Source organism: Propithecus coquereli, unplaced genomic scaffold (genome assembly GCF_000956105.1).
Source record: "Propithecus coquereli isolate 6110/MARCELLA unplaced genomic scaffold, Pcoq_1.0 Scaffold223, whole genome shotgun sequence".
Taxonomy (NCBI): domain Eukaryota; kingdom Metazoa; phylum Chordata; class Mammalia; order Primates; family Indriidae; genus Propithecus; species Propithecus coquereli.
This window is the reverse complement of record NW_012147523.1, coordinates 3277377-3283550: the sequence shown is the minus strand read 5'-3', so window position 1 is coordinate 3283550 and position 6174 is coordinate 3277377.

Sequence of the window (6174 nt, the reverse complement as noted above, 5' to 3'; positions counted from 1 at the left end):
CATGTTGTGTGGAATACTCTTAAGTGTGTTTGAGAGTAGATCTGCCAATTATGTTGAGAAGGGAATGATCAAAAGCTTTCTGGTTTTTTTTTAAGTGATTTCAACTGAAATATTTTCATAAATCTTTGGTTGCAAACATTTGGACTGCATTGTGATGAGTTGGGTTGTATTTTTTTCCTTTTTCATATAAAATTGTATGCAAAATGGGGGGCTTAGTAAGCCATATGTTTCTATCCATTGATTCAGATTTAATTCTTTCCCTTTTTTCATTTTCTCACTTCCTAGATTTTAGTTTTTGTTTTAAAAACCCAAAGATGTCAGTTCCTCTTTTAGTACCTCATCAACGCTTCCTTTCCTGGGCTCCCTCCCGCCGCGCTGCTGCTGCTTGTGAACGCGCGGTGGGAGAGGAAGAGGTCTTTGGTCTTGGTCAGGGAGCTCTCACACTTGCTGTGGTGTTTGTTGAGCAGCAGAGTATCTCACAGTGACTCCTGTCTAAACGTCTTGCCCTTTGGGCCCCCATCTCTGGGGAGTTCCACTGCTGGTCTGCAGCCCTCACTGAGCTTGGCTTTGAGGCCCAGCCTGGCATGGGTGTGCCTGGGCTGTGTTGCTCAAAAGCTCCAGCTCCCAGGCAGACAAAGGCCTCTTCGGGGAGGAGCCAGGTAGGAGGTAGTTTATGCAGCCACATAACCACAGATCCAAATACCTTCTTTCTTTGGAAGTTTTCAAGAAATTCTTAAGCAGTCCAATGGTTATTTCAATTATGCTTCTCCATTTGGCCCTTCTGCTCATGCATTAAGTTCAAGTGTCCTTTATCCCAGGTTCAGAGATGCTGCCTTCCTCCATAAGAAGACATCTGACTTAGTGGGTTGGCCACTGTCATTTGAACAACGAAAGTGGGATAAATTACTTTCATGATTAGCTCACCCTCTTCTGGTTTTTAGCCCTTTTGTTCTTTGTACACGTGAACTTCTGTCCATCTCCTTCTGGCTTGATTGACTCTGAAATGAGGGAAAGTCTCTTGGTGAATGATATCCTTTGTGCTGTTTGCTGTTTCTCCGCTGCTGTCTTTGCAATTCTCCTCTCACTGGTTGCAGGCTTTCATAGTACAGTTTGGCGAGAAATCTTCCAAACTTCACATTTTGGATTCTAGGCTGTTACCCTCATTCTGTGAAATGTATTAGCATGTATTCGCCTAAGATGACTATTCCTTGTGAGCCAGTTAATGATGATATTCTACGCCCTTCCCTTCTAAGCTGTAGTTCAGGAATCCAGCCCACGTAGACAGACTCTTGCTTTCCATGGTGTAGTCAATGCCAAGTTGTGCATCTGAGCAGGAAAATCTACTCTTTGCTTTTTTGGGGGCATAAGTATACATGTGAAGTGCAGTGTCCAAGAAACTGCCTGTTTTTCATCCCTTGAAAAAGGAGCGGTCATTGCAGCTTTTCTGTCCTTTTTGGCCTGCAGTGCCTGGGGAAAAGAGTGCTTCTTTGCTACTTGTGCAAACCTCCCTCTATGGGTGACAGGTCTATGGAGGAAACAATATGTATTAATAGCAAGGAGAGCATCATCTCGGTTCGAATACTGCCCCCTCTGTTTGCCAACACCCCAGTCCCATGTTTCGATAGTGCCGCACACCCACTTTTGAGCTCTCAAAGCAGGCATCTCCGTCCCCAGACTGGCCTTGCTGCTCCCCGAGGCCCCTCCGCCCATTCCCCTCACTTGCCCTGCTCTGGCGGCTCCCCATGCGAGAGCCCTTCTTCCCAGCGAGAGCACGTTTTCCACTGTCTCCCCGCTCCCCAAGGGCCAACTGCTTCTCAGGCCAGTGTCATTTCAGGAGGACCAAAGCCTGCGTGAGCCTTTTTATTTTAAGTACAATGGTGCTTTTTTCCTTACTTCGAAATATTATGTATGAATAACATAAGCGACACCTTTTCATACGGAGCTGTTTGAGTATTGCTTCGCGGAGCTCACTAAATCTGCTACACCAATCCTGAGCTCTGGCTCCTCACCCTGTCTGCATGGAAGACCTTGCTGGAAGCTCTCAGGAGAGGAGAGGTAGACAGCATCAGAAGCCACTGGGAGAGGTGTTTTAGATCTGTGTCTGGGTCACAGCAGTATTCACTATTTTGTCACTCAGTCCCGTGAGCAGTCTCTTCACATATTTTACAGTCTGGAGTGTGCTGACTAAATACTGTGTAAGCAAATTGAAATACTCTTTCCCCTTAGGTAGCATCACAGTGTTTATTTTTCTTCCTCAGGATTATTTCTGTACAATTTCTTCACTGTCAGAGGGGACCGGATCTTTCCGTCACTGTGGCAGAGGGCATGCTGTGGATAAAGGAAGAACTGGTTCTGGGACAGAGACTCTAACAGTGTTACCTGAAGCTAGAGGTTGAGTGATGGCTTGCCCACTGCAACTGTGGTTGAGGAGGCTGCTAGCTCTTCTGTGCTGGGCACCTCTCTGAACTTCCGGATGGAATTCTTTCTTTTATAGAATTTGTTCCGGTGATCCTCCCGCAGGTCTTTGCTTATAGACATCATGCCTTTCTTTCCCTGCCTGAGGCACCTTGGCAGAATAATGTGACAATATAATCCCTGCTGAGCCCGGTCCCTGTCAGCTGTTTCAGACAGTCAAATCAGAGAATTTAGAAAGACAAGACTCATGAGTTGCTGGAACTCCTTGGTATTAAGTATTTTAATCCAAGATGGGCCTTTTGCAAGTAGCATTAGCTCTTTTTAAATAAAGTTTAACTGAGCTAAGTAAGGATGCACTTTGTTATAATCTTGTGGTCATAGTAGGGTCCCAGGTGAGGCCCTCAGTAGGCTCCTTAGTTGCTGCTTTACCTTATGAGGGCCAAAGAGATTAATTGCCACGTTGCCACACTCAGAAAAGTTGCCATATTTCACCCAGAAGGGGCTTGTTTTCCTCTTACTCTTTCTTTAACCATGTGCCTGGAGGAGCGCTCTGGGCTCTTGCACTTGGCCCACCCTTTCTTTGCCAGGGGCAGGGAAGGGACAGGGAATGGATTCAGTGTGCCAAGGGCTGTGCAAGGGCAGGCCTTCTCTCCACCCATCTGCTGAGGGAGACGTCTTTCTCTTGCTCCTCGCCTCTGTTCATGCTCGTTGTCTTGGAAAAGGATGGTCCCTTTGTCTTAAGGCTTTGTGATAAAGTCATCTCCAGTTAGGATTGGCGCCTGTTTCCTTCTTAATAGGGCCTCGAGGCCTTTCTGAAGTTACAGGCAGTCAGGAGCCCTCTGATGTGCAGAACATCTGGTAGATTTACCTGCCAGGCTGGGTGGTTCTACTGCTTTCTAGATTTCTAAGAACCTCTTTCTTTTTCTTTTTTAAAGAGTTCTGCAGAATTATTTGACAATAAATGTAAGTACTATGTTTCCTTGTGGTGTACGCTCTGTTCTGGTTTCTGTTTTTAAATCAATTGCCTGTTTGGGAGGAGATGAACGTATTTAGTCTATTAGATTTGCGCTGCTGGATTTTTTTTTTTAAAAAAGTGTAACCTTGACTAGCTGTCTTATTGTTTATCCTGTAAGATTAGTCTATCAATTAAAGTTTGATAATTAATCGTGTCTCCTTTTCCTTCTAATTCTTCATGCGCCTAATCCATGCTGGGGATTGACCAACATTTGGAACTGGGTCTGGAGCCATGTTTGGCAGTTGTGGTCTTATATATTTAGCTTTAAGTATATGCAACTTTATTCTCTGCTGAAAACAGTTGATATTTACTCTGTATTAGTCAAGGTGAGCAATTCGACTGTGAGCCACGCTTCTGTTTCCTTCGTGGCCCTGGCCTCCAAGGCCAGAGAAGGGAAGCTGCCTCCCTGTCCTCACACCTGACTGGGTGCCTCACGTAGCCTCACCTGGCCATTTAGCCTTCAAGGACATGTTTAATAAAACACTGAGAATGGGGCTACAGCTTTAGTCACAAGCTACAAAGACCCAAGAACGGGGAGGGAGAAAATCTGTTACCAAAAATGGGCCCAAAACGGAATCCTTGGTATGAAGAGTGATGGTTTGTCAGAACTGGTTCTGACCCAGCACCACTCCCATTAGACTCCTTCTCCTCTCCCCTCTACTTTGTAAATGTTCTGACAGTTCTGGTCTCACTTCCCCTTCCTGGCAGGGGGAGCAGGGGTGAGCTCTTTTTTCTGTTTTCCAAGTACCTCATAATCCTGAAACAACACTGCCAGATTCTTAAGGATCTGAGAGTTATGTGAGAGAGAACTGGGTGGGATTGCGCCACATGCTGCACGTTGGCTGGTGCCCACCTAGAGAACCTTCTGTGTGTAAAGAGGATACTTTCGGATTTTATCCCAATTCTGAAGGATTATTTCAGGAACCTTAAAACTAATAGGTTGGTTGACTCTCCTCGGAATGGAGAATGAGATAAACTCTAGTCTGAGTATCTTACCATATTTGTTGAGGAGATGTCTGGCATTTTCTCAACTGTAGGTAAGTAACAGAATCCTTTCTATAACGGACCCTGTCAGCCAGACAGTCCTTAGAGCAAGAGGTGATGACTTCTTCCTACTTTTGCCTGAGGGTTCTGTTAGCCCAACCATGCTTTAGGAGGTTGAGATACTTCACACCCAGGAGACCCTTGCCAATGTGGCTTGGCTGCTTTCAGCCGGGATTCTGCCCCCTCTGGCTTTGCCTAGTTTATCAAGGATATTTTTGTTCTGAAGCCATGTTAGCCCCTCTTGTTCTCCTGATACAACTTTTCCTCATTGTTTGCCCCATTTTATGACTCCTAATTTTCAAGTTTCTTGCTTCTGTTTTTACCCTTTGCCCTTCTCTAATTTAAAATATTTCACCGTTTTTCCCTTTTTTGTTTTAAAAATTTTCAAACATACAGAAAGTTGAGACATGCTACAACACCCTTATACCTTTCACCTAGATTTACCAGTTGTTAAAATGTTAACCCCATTTGCTTTCTCTTTCTTTAGATACACACACACTTTATTTTGCTGTGACATTTGACAGACATGCAGATACTGTGACACTTCACCAATGAGCATTTTAGCAGGTGTCTCCTTGGAGTGAAGAATGGGCACTTCCTGCGGGACTCTATCCAGCAGGTGCTCATTGTAAACGCTCTGCATTCAGGTCCTGTGACATCAGCTCCTTCATCATGTCTTGCCGTGTTCCAGACACTGCACCAGATTACGTCGTGTGCATTATGTTGTCAGCACCGTACCATATCCCTTCTGTTACTCCCACTTTAGCCACTGGAGGATATCATAGGCTCAGAGAAGTGACTTAGCCAGCGTCACATGCCTGTCAGTGAGTGAGCCTACAATTCAGAACCCAGATTTGCCTGGTAGTATCTTGGATCCTGGCCTGACATTGGAGAATTTAGGAAAGAATTCAGATACTTTATTTGCTTTCAAATTTTTTCTTTCCTTGGTTTTGCTATGTGTCTTTTTTAAAATTTTAACATTTAACACAACTACAATATCCATATTATCATTTCTACATATAATACATTGTAAATGAGATTCTTTTCTGTACCATCTCAAAATCCAGTTTTGTATTTTATGCTTACAGCGCATCTTTAGACTTTTTTAAAATTTCAAAATATTAAGGGGGTACAAATGTTTTTGTTACATGGATAGCTTTTATAATGCTTAAGTCAGGGCTATTAGTGTGCCCATCACCCAAATAGTGTTCATTGCACCTGCTAGGTAGGTTTTACCCCTCCCCTCCGCCTCCCCCTTATTAGGCTATATGTCTTAAGGACACTAATGAGTGTTCCTGAGTTGCTTTCTTGAACTTTGAATTTTGGCATTGTTTATTGGCTTAATTAAGTTTATTAATAAAGTTAATTTTTAAAATTTAATTGGCTATCATTTAAAAAATTAAAACAGTAATACATGCACTTGATTAAGAAATTTCAAGTGATACAGGGCAGTCTCTCTCTCAGTTCTCCCGGCTTCTTAACCCTAGCTCTGACCCACTCCTGAAGGAAGTAGGATTCATGTTAGGCTTAAGTATATAAAGGTCCATCCTGGAGAGGGTCAGTCATTCCCTCTTTTTTTTTATTTATTTTTTTTGAGACGGAGGCTCACTGTGTTGCCCGGGCTAGAGTGCCGTGGCATCAGCCTAGCTCACAGCAACCTCAAACTCCTGGGCTCAAGCGATCCTCCTGCCTCAGCCTCC